Source organism: Emydura macquarii, unplaced genomic scaffold, assembly GCF_026122565.2.
Source record: "Emydura macquarii macquarii isolate MOO-44397 ecotype Brisbane River unplaced genomic scaffold, CSIRO-AGI_Emac_v2 contig_1348, whole genome shotgun sequence".
Lineage (NCBI taxonomy): Eukaryota > Metazoa > Chordata > Testudines > Chelidae > Emydura > Emydura macquarii.
The window spans coordinates 21,771,944-21,786,093 of record NW_027131485.1 but is presented as its reverse complement, the minus strand read 5'-3'; the positions used below and the strand labels follow the sequence as shown (position 1 = coordinate 21,786,093).

Genomic DNA, 14,150 nt, shown 5'->3' with positions numbered 1-14,150 from the left:
TATTGATCAAGTTTTACCTTTATAGAATGTCACATCCCAAATGGATAGACTATGCACAGTACAAACATTTCTGTGATGGATATAACAATTTCTTTAATATTTAAGTTGCTACATTTAAAATGTAAAGCATGTCTTTTTCACATGTTATCATCTCAACTGCTCTTTCATGGTAAAAATCAATGGAACATCAACTTGGTGCTGAAGACTGTGGAAATAACAAGGACCAGTCTAGGGTTGGAAGGCTTCATAGAAGAATTGAAGGACCAGAAGAGAGTGCGCTAAGCAAGAAAGAAGAGTGAGGCTGTTCTAAATTTGGGAAGTAGAATGAAAAAAGGTGCAAGACTGAGAATAGAAAAAGAGAGTGTATATTAAAAAACAGGGCCAGGAATGAGTTACTGGGGGCAGGCCAGAGAAAAATAGATTACATTAGTCAAGGTAAGAAATGATTAAAGAATGACAAGGGCTTTAGCAGAAGGAATAGGATTTTGGTAGTGACACAGGGAGAAAAGTAATAGGATTTAGCAATAGTTGTTTGAATAAATTTAGAGAAGGAGAGAGATCTGAAGATGCTGAGCCTAGAGGGAGGTCTTGCGTCCTGTAGTGGCTGTGTCAGCACTCTCCAAAAAGTCCTTCTCATAAATCTTTAAATGGAACTCAAACAAACCCTCGGGAACTTAATGATCAGTGGATCATATGTCAAATATATTAAAATATCCTAAAGTACGTTCAGTATAGCTAACACGCACCGCAGAAGATTATCTGTCAGTCATCTAATTTTTACTTTAAAAAAGAGAATTCCCCAAAGAGTTGGTTGAAACATGTCAAAGGAGAAGTTAGCCTAAAGAAGGCTATATCAGTTATCATCTGGCTCAGTGTAGCAAACCTCCCTCAGTCTGACTTTCTGTAGCCAAACTTCAACAGTCATTCTGGATTATTGGAATAACCCAAGTGAGAAATATGAGGCATATTAGCAGCAAAAACATTTTGTTTGAAGGTTACCTTCAGTGGATACAGGAATCAATTTACTGAATTCTGACAGAGGACTGTTAGTGAACTGCTGCTTCCTGGAGAATGCTTCCTGCTTCTAAGAATGATTTTTGTACCTTACAGATTGTGTGGATGAGAAACTGTAGTTTGTGGTGAACTGCATATTTTTAAGGGGATGATGCATTGGAGGCAACTTTCAAAATTATATGTGGTTCTTTTGTGCAGTTTCTTGCAATTTTTTTCTTTTTTTAGTGGGTTTTTGGACTTGCTGAGAAAGACAAAAGGAAAAAAGAAAACTGCATCATTTGTGGGCATTGTGATAGAGTACATCTATTGTAGTTGATGACTGCTGTAACTTAGGCTACTGGATAAAATTGTGGGTTTTTTCAAACGTTTTGAACCACTGTGGTAGTTTATTAATTAGTTTTATTTATAAGATTTCTGAGCTTTAATTATACTGGGTTGAAAAAGAGAGCACTGGACAAATCTCCCAAGTTCCCAAGTCATCACAACAGGAGAGAAAAAGAAAAAAGAGGAAAAAAAAGGATTCTTAAAAAAATCTCTAAAGGAGGAATAGTTTGTGTAACTATATAAAATAATAGAGAATTGCAATTTCTACTTTTTTACTGTAGGGGTTTTTATGTAATTGTATTTCATTCTTTCCATTAAAATGGCTCCATCAGGCGAGTGGGCAGTCTTCAAAATGATTTATTCATAAATTTACTCATCATTTCTTAAACAAGCGACAGGTCTGCATGTAACTAAGATTTTAGCATTATCATGTTATGGCAGCTGTCATCAGGTGGTGCTGTTATATGTAGTCTTCCAAGTTATTTTTCTTAGCATGCAATCAAATTTAGACTCTAGGGAAGATATGCTGTGTTGCTGATGGTTTTCAGTTATGTAGGGTTCTGGAGAAGGAATTATCTGAGCAGCAGGAGAATTTGCTCTCTGCCTTGGTCTCTGATTAGAGACAGTTCTTGAGGCAGAGTTACTCCCTGAGAATCACACATTGGTGTTGGACTGAGATTCCTGGAAGAAAGGATTGTTCTTCATGCTACTTGACCATCTTATTACAGGACTTGTGTACAAGTGTAAATCAAGGAAATTACTCTTAGAAAATATATACAGACTTCAGGTATCTGATTTTTACTCTACTAGGAACAAGTTCAAGGTCATGATCTGTGCTACCACTTAGCAGAGGGCTGACCTTATTGTCAGGAATGCAACACTAATGTCTTTGGAAGAAGGGATAACAATATTATCCACCTCAGGATACTCAGAGCAATAAAATCAATCATTTAACTGGAATTACTCTGACTTGAGTTTGCTGATAACCAGTCATGGTTGTTGAGAGCACTCAGCACCTTGTGTAGTAGGACAGTTTCTCAGGTAATATCTACAAACATTTCCTGAGCTATTGTACATTCACACAGTAATTAATTGTAGATGTGTAGTAATGCCATTATTTGAAAAGCCTAGATAATAGGGCTCTTTTATCAGCCTGGCACTTGTTCAGCCATAGTTCATGACTATATTTAAGAAAAATGCATGATGCAGTTCTCACATAATAGCAAACTCTAGTTCATTAAACTCTTTCCTGTCTTGGCAAGTGACCATATCTCTGTCCATGGAAAACTATATTCAGTGCTCAGTCTAAATCACTTCATTTTATCTAGTTTGCTCATTATTTTCATGGGAAGGACTGAGGCAGCAAAAATACAGTAGTAAAAACAAATATGAAATTTCAAGTTATCCTTTCGAAGGCTTACATTTCTATGCTGCTGCCCCATTCGAGTATAGAGATCTTCTCTGGCTCCTTTTTCCCTCCCAGTCTTTTGCAAGCAGCCAGGCAGAATAGTACATCAGATCCAGCACACAAGGGCATCCAAGGCATTGTGATTTTCTAGAAGAGGTTTTATCCAACTGCTTGCATCTGTCTAGAATATATGTTGCCGTTAGCAATAAGTACTACCTGGCAACTGATCAAGGGTGTACTTGCTTATAGGAGCAGCAAAGTGTGAAAAACCTACAGTGAGAAAACCCTGTGCTGGGAGGATTGTTCATAGACTCATTGACTTTAAGGTCAAAAAGGACCAATATGATCATCTAATCCAGTGTTTCTGGACCTTTTTGATACCAGGGTCCAGCTTCCTGTACTGTGTCAGGGAGATCTCAGGGACCACTGCTGGTCCATATACCGGTCGTTGAGAAAGATTGATCTAGTGTGACCTCCTGCACAATGCAGGCCATAGAATGCAGGCCACCCACTTCTGTAATAGACCCCTAGCCTATGACTCAGTTATTAAAGTCCTCAAATCATGATTTAAAGACTTTAAGGTACAGAGAATCCACCAGCAAATGACCCGTGCCCCATACTACAGAGGATGGTGAAAAACCCCCTGGGCCTCTGCCAATCTGTCCTGGGGGGAAATTTCTTCCCAACCCTAAATATGGCAATCAGCTAAACCCTGAGCATGTGGGCAAGACTCACAAGCCAAACACCCAAAAAAGAATTCTCTGTAGTAACTCCGAATCCACCCCATCTAATATCCCATCACAGGCCATTGGCCATATTTACCGCTAGTAGTCAAGGATCAGTTAATTGCCAAATTAGGCTGTCTGATCATTCCATCCCCTCCATAAAATTATCAAGCTTAGTCTTGAAGCCAGCTAGGTTTCTTGCCCCACCTGTTCCCCTTGGAAGGCTATTCTAGAACTTTACTCCTTTGATGATTAGCAACCTTCATCTGATTTCAAGTCTAAACTTCCTGATGGCCAGTTTATATCCATTTGTTCTTGTGTCCACATTGGCGCAGAACTTAAGTAATTCCTCTTCCTCCCTGGTCTTTATCCCTCTAAAGTAACTGCCAACAACTTGTTCATCTTAACTGCACCAGGTGCTTCTACGAATGGCCAGATTGAATGAAAACTGTGAACCAAATCATGCATTCCCTAAGAGCAACTCATTGTGTTGCCTAAGCTATACTGCTTACTTGTATTAAGTTGTTAAAAAATTTACCAAGCCAGCAGACCACACTGCATATTTTATTTTATTGTTTACAATTTGTAACAAGGAAAAATTACATCAGACACACTAACACATGAAAGCATTTAAAATCTCATAAAGTTTAAATGACTGTGGTATATTGGAGTTCTATTTGCATATTTATTCTAAGTGTGAAAGAAATAGTGTAGAAATGTGGATACAGGTTTTATATAAATTTCATTTTTTTTCATTGTTAGTGGGTTCTGTCCTCATACATGAAAAAAGGGTGAGCATCTTGAGCCTAAATAATGTCTATGATTTTGTGTGTGTGTACATTACCAGCTTCCTTGCTATATCTGTATAAATAGACAGTTATTTTCTAATTAATCTTTCAGTGCAAAGCAGTTTGAAACTGGCTCAGCAATCTACAGATTAATGAATTATGACAAGGGCCTCTGACTGCTAGCCCTGCTGTTAGGCTACCACTTTAGTGCCATGAAAATAAATATAATAGGCATTTTTTATTAATACTGACTGACAAAGAAGTTGACTCTTTACAGAACTTCAAGGCAAAAGTAAAAGTATCTGATTTTCTTATTGAATTGGCAGATTATTCTTTGCGTAAGAGCACTGCCAGCTATATGTGTGAGAGTATGCATTGCCCGGTATTCTAGAGCCTGATCCAGCTCCTATTAAAGTCCATAGCAATATTCTATTGACTTTAACTGGAGTCAGATTGGACCCCTAGTGAGTTGTTCTATCAGCATTAACACTAAAAGACGTTAAATGCTAAACAATTGTCTAGGTCAGGACATCAAAATCAGTGTATTTTGTGTTGATTAGAGCATTGTCACACCCTTAATATAAAAGTGTTTTAAGTATCCATAAATCATGCCCAATAATGATGACAATTGTACTGCTTCAAATAGTCTGTGATGAATATTTGGTATATTTTAAGTGAGCTGTCCCAGCAATAATTGTAGAATACCAGTGTTAACTTTCTGTTAGGCAATAAAAATGTATATTAAAGACCAACTTTGTTCTGAAAAAGCTCAAACTGCAACTTGGAACTACTGTTCCTGTAATGAAACTTGCAAAATAGGCTAACATAAAATATTATGTCAGACTCTGCATTTCAGGTTTAAAGTGTAACATTGTGTGCTAATACCAGTGTAGTTGATAGTTTGTCACGATTTCATAATACATTCTTATTTTTACTAGCTTGTAACCTAGCTTTAACACTTTGCTGTGGGCAGAAACTTGGCACATGATCTCACCCAAAGAGAGTGTTTCATAAAATCTTTTGGGTGACATTAACTTCATTTTCAAGCAATGAGATTGAAATATTTTCCCCAGATGCATTTTTATGCTCATACAATCAAAAACAGTTTTTCGTGTTAAACTGAAATTTTGCAGACAGTGACTCAGGAATGTAAATTCTTTGCCAGTGGGTTAGAAAAACCATTTTAAAACTTAGAATTATTTTATTTGTAAAGTGGCTAATACACAGGAGCAGTAACTTTATTTCAACAAAAATTTCACATTAACTTTGATAAACACAAGCTCTTTTTGGTCTATAGTAACAATCTATGTACAGTATTATTAATTAGTGTAAGTTAGTGCCAGATGTGTGGCACTGTTACGGTAACAATCTATGTGATTATTGGACTCCTGTTACTCAGTAGAGTCCAATGATTTCATCTACTATCTCTTCCTTTCTTAGTGGGGATAGAGGGATTTTTGATCAGACAGACAGGGAATGGCCACCCTCAGCATTGTAGCAGTTGTGTTCCCTCTGATCCCCCTCCTTTTCCCCAGCCCTTGCCCAGAATACTTGTGGGGATTGTGTGTCCAGTGGGACTGGGGAGAAGAGAGTGTAGCTCCACCCACCCTAGTCACCCAGTGATCAATTAATTCAGAAGTGAGGAATGAAGAGAGTTCATTGGCCAGGAATGTGGGAGGGAGGAGAGTGTTGTTGGAGCCAATTTCCATTTGTTTAAGCATTCCTGGACATACATTCTTACTGCTCAGAGCTGCCCTATAGGTGGTGATGTTGTCAGAGCTGGATTTCCAGGCTGGCTGTGTGTCTAACTTACTCAACCTTCGGTGCCAGGAAGGAATTTTTCTGTTGGGCAAGATTGGTACGGTACCCGGTGCATTTTTTCACTTCCCCACAGTACCCTGGAGGGCTTACATGTGGGGATAATAAAGATAGGGGCATTGTGTGTATTTGTTGTTTTTTTTAAATGAGTAAGGGATGATAATGTCAATAAGTAATGTCACATCTTGCAGCCAGTCTCCAGTGTAGATAAGAGGCTCCAGTCAGTCAGCTCATGGGATAAATGTGAGCGCAGGACCCAGGATTGACTTGTGGACCCTCTTAGCTGGGGATTGAAAAGTGGGGGGGGGGGGGGGGGGGGGATGCAGCAGTGGGCTAAATCATGAATTGAGTAGCAGGGATTTAGAAGCCAACCCTCCAGGTTTGTATGGTCTGGTTGTATGGTCTGGAAGTCAATCTCTCACTGGGCCCCAATTAATGTCCTGGTAGTTAAAGGGAGAGTAGGCCCCCCCTTTAACATTAAAGTTTTAAAAGTTGTTACTATGCTTTAAATGTATTCATATGTTAGTCATCATTCTTCATGTCCTCCTGAGGTGTTTTCATAAAGGCTCTAAACATTGAATTGTACAAATGGATCTACCTATGGTCCTGGTTCAGGACAGTATTTAAGCACATGCTTTCCTGAATTGGATACAGGAAAGGACCACTGTGTTCTGTAGTGCCCAATGTATTTTAAAAGTTCTATATTTTATTTTAAAAATTGTCAAACCAAATGCAATAATTAGTGTGCTGTAGATAGTAGCAATTTTTTAAAGTAATAATAATAGATGTTTGACAATTTTTTTAAATATCCTTTTGGGATATGGCTTGAAAATAAAATATAGCTTTGCACCAGTTTTTCAAAACAGTCTGTAAAAAGATATTTGTAGATATATAGAATCTGCTGATTACCATCCTAAACAAACTAGCCCAAAGCCTGTTTTAAAAAGTGATGTATGTGATAATGGCATGTAAAATTCTCAAAATGTCTTTAATTTAAAAAATCCTTCATTTTGTTGAGGTAATAAATATGATCCTCGTGTTCATTTGGAGTGTGATTCAACAAAGCACTTAAGCATATGATTTAAGATAAGCATGTACTTTAGTGCTCTGGTGAATCATGGCCATAGTTTGGACAAACACTTCTATAGGTCCTCTTTTCTAGGATTCTTCCTATTCCCTTACTTCCACTGCACTTGAATTATTTAAATATCCTCAGACATTGAGCCAGCCCCATGCTTCGTCTTCTTCACTCCATCTATCCAAGACTCCTACTGGAGTTGATTAATGTCCCATTTTAATCATCTAGGAAGGTCGTTGTTAAGTGATGCACAATGTGCATTTTATTTCTTCAGCACCATCACAACTGTCCACCTCTACACTGATTTTTCTTACTCTGAACCATTTATATCCAACTCTTAAATATTACTAAAATCCCAGTGTTTTCAAATCTTGATGTCTAAATTGCACCCACAAAGATATGCTGTTCCCACTGTGTGTGCATGCAGCTATTCAGGTCTGCATACTTAATCTTGAGCTAGGATAACTTTGCTGATTTATTTGGGTGTATATATGTATATGTACAACTGTATATGTATGTATTTATATGGGCACATGTACATACACCTATATAGTATACAATTCTCGTAGTTCCTCTATAAGTGAATTTTTATATTAACCCAAGTCTTAAAGTTTTCAGTGGCATGATAAATTTTAAATCCTTTGCAAAAATCTAATAATGGACAAAGAAAACTTCTCAGACCTTGACTATATACAGTATTTGACTGCAGAGTTAATGAGAAAAAATTAGGATCTATTGAAAGACATTGCAGTACTCCTGAATTTGGATGATATGAGTTTGCCTTCATAAAGTCTTAAATTCTTCTGTCGCTGGCTATCATTTACCTTTATTCAGAATGCTGAGGAGGATGAATTCAATCAATGAACGTTACTAAGTGCTTTCTTTTGACTTTGAAATGAGAAGAAAACCCAGAGGAAGTGTAACCTGTATATAGAAGACAGGAAATTTTTTGAAGGAATAGTAATATTCCTTCCACATCTTCCCTCTTCCCCTTTCTCTCCCCTCCTATCCCACAAATTAAGAGGAGATGTTATGTTTAGAATAGATTAAGTCAATTAGTGTATATTAAAGCTATCAAAGTTTAGATGTCTTTTTATATAGCTTTCTTTCTGTGCATTGACACAGTGGGCCAAAGACGATTGTAATTAATAGAGTTACTCTAGGGATGAGTTTGATCCCATATATACCCACAATACTGTTTGTTTTCATTAAGTGGTAGAGAGAATGCAGAACATTCTGTTGAAATCCATGGTATTTTACATGTTGTCTGTCATAGTGTCAGATTTCATTAAAGCTTTTCTTTCAAGAAGAATATTGTATAGGTAAAGATATCTAGCCTGGATAAAGACAGTTATAGTAGTGTTTAGGAAAAAATTCATTGGCCCTCATCTCTCTTTAAAATTGTGTAACACTCAGTCTCCTAGAATAATATTGCATGCACAGATTTGGTGGAAAGCTGGGTTTGTTTGTTTTATTCTGGAACTTGTACAGAGAAAATTATTCATCTTGCTCCTCGAAATGGAATGAAAAAAACACACTCTTTGTCTAGATCTGAGCTGGTGTGAAGAAAGTGCAAAAAATGTTTCCTCTCTCACACACGCACGTGTGCGTGCACACACATGCACACTTGGAATCTTATCTTAAGCCTTGAAAGTATTTATTATAGGGATTGGTAGAAAACAAGTTAATTAAATTTTGACATTTGCAAATTCTCAGCCAAGCCCCAAATTGAGAGCATTGAGAAATAAGAACAGACCAGAAAATACACAGTATAGTCCACTTCTCTTTTTTGATTGTGGAGAAACGTCCTCCTCAGTCTTTACCAGAGCTCAAGAGACTGTAGACAACCAAACCGTAACAGGAAACCAAACAAGACTACTAGACACTTCCAAAATTGCAGATGCGAAAGATCTACAAACCCTGCATTCAGTCTTACTATGGCATCTGATTCTTTCCTCCTGCAAGCTCTCTTCTTTCAATGATCTTCCAGGCTATCCACCATTCCGAGTCAGACTTGCCTGGTTCACTCAAATAGGGAGTTTAAGGTTTCGGGTTGGCACGTGGGAGGCGGGAGATACATTCCTGAAATCAGTGTCAAGTTTTCTCTGACAGTTCTTTGACACAATCTGTTGAAGTGCCCGAATGCTGGGATTGAGGCGAAGGACTTCATCCAAATCTAATCTGACTGTCTCTGAAAGAAACTTCTAAGTGGGCATCGGGACAAATTATACCCTCAGTAATACTGCTGTAAATCCAAAGTAATTCAACAGAAGTATATAAAATTATTCTGCTAACCAGCATAACTAAAAGCAGAATCTTGCCCATGTGTAAAGAAGAAAAACATCATTTAGCAATCATAATCTAAGGAAATATTTTTGTTGCAGATAATTAGGTCATTGAAAAGAGTATTATATTCACCTGGACAATCACCTATTTATAATGTTAGTCTCTGAAACAACTGGCCAGGCGCTGGGACAATTACTGTCTTGACCTTCTTCTGTACCAGTTGTATTTCATATGTGAGAAGTTTGATCCCACTCTTATTTCACTGCTGTCTGGCAGCATCTACTGTGTGGCAAAGTAATTCCTGATAGTAATTGGGTGTGACACTGGTAAACCAAGTGTCAGCTCTGGCCAAGGCCATAGGCATTAGCTAAGAAATGACATATTTATAGCTGGAAACCAAACCCTCTCACCTGTATGTTAGTTTTGTTAAAAAGAGATATTAGTCTTATTCAAATGTATTTAATGTTTAGACTCTATGAAATGCTTGTGAATTGCTGTATGTATTAATCTAGCTTGTAATGTCTGTATTCCATGCTACATGGAAAATATAAGTTTGTTTTATAATTATAAAAATGCCTGCTATGAACTTGTGATCTCAGACAGAAAAGTGGTCACCTCCACCCATCAAGAGAACTATCAAGACTTAATGGGCCATCTAAGACAAAAAGCTTTGCTGATTGTCCCATCCACCCATGAAAAAGTTAATGTAGGAGCCCTTGTCCTATCAGTTTAAACCCAGGGAGAAAGTTTTATAAAGATGCTCTCAAGAAGAAATGGTTATCTCTTCGCTGTTTGAACTCTCACAAGGCCAGAAACACTAAACTAAAGCAGAGGTCCCAGGTCAACCTGGGTCCGCTGTGAAAGATATTTTCAACGGACAGATTACTACATCTGTCATCTGGAATCATAGATGGCAACTCATTTGTGTGTATATGTTTGCTTGCTTTAACCTATAAATAACCCTCATTTCTTTTTTCTAGTTAATAAATCTTTCGATAGGTTATTACAAGATTGTCTGCAGGTGTTGTCTTTGGAGTAAGAGCTAGGGTACCATCTGATCTGGAGTAAGTGACTCGTCTCTTGGGACTGGAAGTAACCTGAATATTTTGTGATTTTTGTTATAAGTGACCATTTATCACTAAGTCCAGCTTGCCTGGGTAGCAAGATAGACTGGAGAGCACAAGGGGATTGTCTGTGACTCCATGGTAAGACTAGTACAGAGATCCAGGAGTTCATATTTGTTACTAGCTTGGTGAAATATAATTATAGAACATATCACACTAGTTTGGGATGTCTGTCCTGTTTTTGAAAGTCTGTGAGTGAAATAGGCACTCACAGTCATGAGCCACTCCATACAGGGTGAGATTGGGTATTAGGCCTGTTACCACATAGTAAAAAAATGCAGTTGAATCATTTTTACTTTGATTTTCAGTATTTCTGGTGAGGACAATGAACTATCTGCAAAACTAATTCATTATCCTTCTTCAAAGCCTCCTCAAATCTCTCCTTTTCCATGATGCTCACAAAAAAATTAACAATGGTTAGGCTGCTAATGCCCTGAGACTACTGCCTATCATGCTGACCAGTATTGTCTCACAGGTTCCTTGTACTCCACCATCTGTCTATCTATCTGCTGTCTCTTGTCTTATAATTAGAGTCTTTGGTCTCTACGGCTGTCTGTCATACTCAGTGATGACAGTGAAGGAGGGAAATTTAGCACTTGTTAGCTCGGTGATGAGAAGCGAGTCCAGCATTAGAAATAAAGCCTCTGTGACAGTTTGGGAGGAGAAACTGGAAAGCTGCTTGATATTATGCCATTGAAGATGGTGCTGTTGATATGCTGAATCTCTGTGTGTGTCAACTGCCTACATAGAATCATACATTACAGATCTCCATTTACATCTATCTCTGACAACATCTTCCCAGTTTTTGTGTTAATATTTGCTTTTTTCAAATTCCTTTTCAAACATCCTTATAGTGCAGCTTTTGCCCTCCTCTATCATGTTTTCCTTCTTTGAGTTCACGAGGAGAATCTTTAGGAGCCAATGATCCAGCATATGGACAACGTGATCTGTCTATCTCAGCTGCTCAGCTACTATAAGTGCCTCAACATTGGGCATGCCAGCTCTTCTCAATACCTTGGTGTTTGGAACTTGATCTTGCCATTTAATTCCTAGAAGCTGCTGCAGATGTCTCAGTTGCAGACTTGTCAGCTTTTTGATATGTCGCCTATATAGAGTTATTGCTTCTCTAAAATACAGAAGTGCAGTCAGCACCACAGCATGATAGACCTTCATCTTAGTTGCTGTAGTGATGCTGTGCTGATACCAGAGACATTTCGATAATTTTCCAAACACTTTGGAGGCTGACTGAATGCTATATGCAAATTCTACATTGGGGTATTATCGCTAGCAACTGTGCTTCCTAGATATATAAAGGTGTTCACACAGTTAAAGGTTTCCCCATTGACAAGAACTTCAGGTATGGCATCATTGCCTACATTTTGTCTATGGATGGTTAGTGAAGTTTAGTTTTATTGGTATTTAACTTTAATCTGAATTGTTTTTTCTGCTGACACAAAGTGAGTGGTTATCTCTTGGATGTCTCTAAGTGAATGATCAACTACTGCTGAATCATCTGCAAAGGGAAGTTCTCTAAAGCATTCTTCATGTACCTTGGAGTTGACACATAGCCAAGTTAAATAGCTTCCCATCAGTTCTAGTGTGAATATAGACTCCTAAACTGAGATTTTGTGATATCCTAGTGAGGATGCCAGCTAAGAGCATAGTAAAAAGTGTTGTGGGAGCAAGCCTTGTTTCACACCATGGCATATATCAAACAAGTCAGTAACGTTTCCTGCCACAGAAACTCTACCAGTCATTCATCATGAAATTCTTGTGTTATTTGAACAAATTGTTCTGGACAGCTATATAGTTTAAGCTGCCTCTATAAGGTTTCTCTCCCCACTGTGTCAAAGGCCTTGGAAAAGTTGACAAATACGACAAAGAGGCATACTTAGAGTATAAACACTTGGGTTCAGGGACCTTCTTTTTGTTTTGTGTTTGCACAGCACCTAGCATAATGGGGACCTTGTTCATGACTAGGGTTCCTACGTGCTAATGTAATACAAATAATAATAATAATAAATACTATGAACTATGGCAAACTTACATAATAGATCACTCAGTATTTGTATAGGAGATAAAATTTATACCATCAAAGCATTCTGAACTGTTGTCTGCTAAAAGCTGCATGTTGAAAACAAATTTTGGGATTTTTGCTAAATTTTATTAGAACAAAACATCAGAAAAGTCATTGCATTTTAAAGATTAAAATGAACATTTTAAATAGGAATGCTACCTTCCCAAAATATGTTCTGGCATATGTAGAGTTTGTTTGAGAATTCCTGTATACAATAATTATCTACAATAAGTGTGTTTCCTTTTTTTGACATAAGGAATGGACAATACTTATATTCAACATTTTGCTTCTGTGGTTATAATTACCTACCTAGCTAAGTGGTTTTGGCTGTGAAAGAAAATGAGCTTTTTAAATAACTGTACTATGCATATAAATGAAACTAGGAAAAATTAACTTCATTTTTATATGAAAAACAAATGTTAATGTAATTGTAATGACTTAATTGAAAATATTATTGCTGAGGAAAATTAAAGGATAAAAACATTAGATTTAGTAGTATATGAATGGTTAGTTGTATATATGAATGCCTGAAAACCTTACTGATTGAAGTGATAGGACAAAAATACATGGGATGAAATCCTCTTCCTTAGAGTCAATGACAAAATTCCCATTTGACTTCAGTAGAGCCAGGATTTTACCTGTCATGTGTGTTACTCAGATTTATAAGGGCACTTTCTCAAGTGCAGAGAATGGACTTCTGATATAATAATCAAATAAAGTGCCAGCATTTTATCATTTATAGTAATAATTTAATAAGATAGCTGTTAAAGCTAGTTATACTTAAACATTAGTCTGTGAGGTAACTATGTGCATAAAATGGCATAATGGGAATTTTTTTTAGTATGGTCCATGCTGGATTGCACTATATGCTTAACCTTGCATACACTTACAAAAACAGAAGCCTGATATTCAGCTCACATCTTTGTGTATTTAGTGAACTAGACTTCAGCTTCATAGTTTTATTGTTCCATACCTGCAGTGAAATGAAATGAAACCGAATTATTCTTAGTTTATATCAAAGATGTGTCTGAAAATAGCGATTCATCATAATATACTTGGATAAGATACAAGATATTTATCTGGATTTAGCATTTTATGAAACTAGTAAAACACACTTTGCAAAAGAGGGGTCTCTCCCCTCAGTCTCCCAAATCAGAATCTCTTGTTGCTTAGTGTGTGATCAAAATTCTAAGTATTGATATTAGATGTTAAACACAAAAGATCTCTGATAAGGGAGCCAAAGTACTCTGAACTTTCTTTAAAAAAAATTGTTTGTAATTTCCCTCCCCTTTTTAATTCAATGTAGTGTTCATGAAAGGTTCTAGATTCACAACAGTGGAGAATCAAGTCTTCTGTTTATAGTTACAGCATGGCATCAGCTTCTTCACACTTCCTTATTGATTTTTTTCTCTCATCTGACCTGCTGGGACTGTGTTTTTCTAGGGATAAGGTAATCAGGGATAGTTCAGCCTTAACATTAATTCAGATCTAGGCCTTTTTGCTAAAGC

At 37.2% G+C, this 14,150-nt stretch overlaps 1 protein-coding gene across 5 annotated transcripts in view; it reads left to right on the top strand.

The window, feature by feature from the left end:
• The window catches only part of SNX29 (sorting nexin 29), a 446,224-nt gene that overhangs the window by 357,806 nt on the left and 74,268 nt on the right, over positions 1–14,150 (top strand). The window lies entirely within an intron of this gene.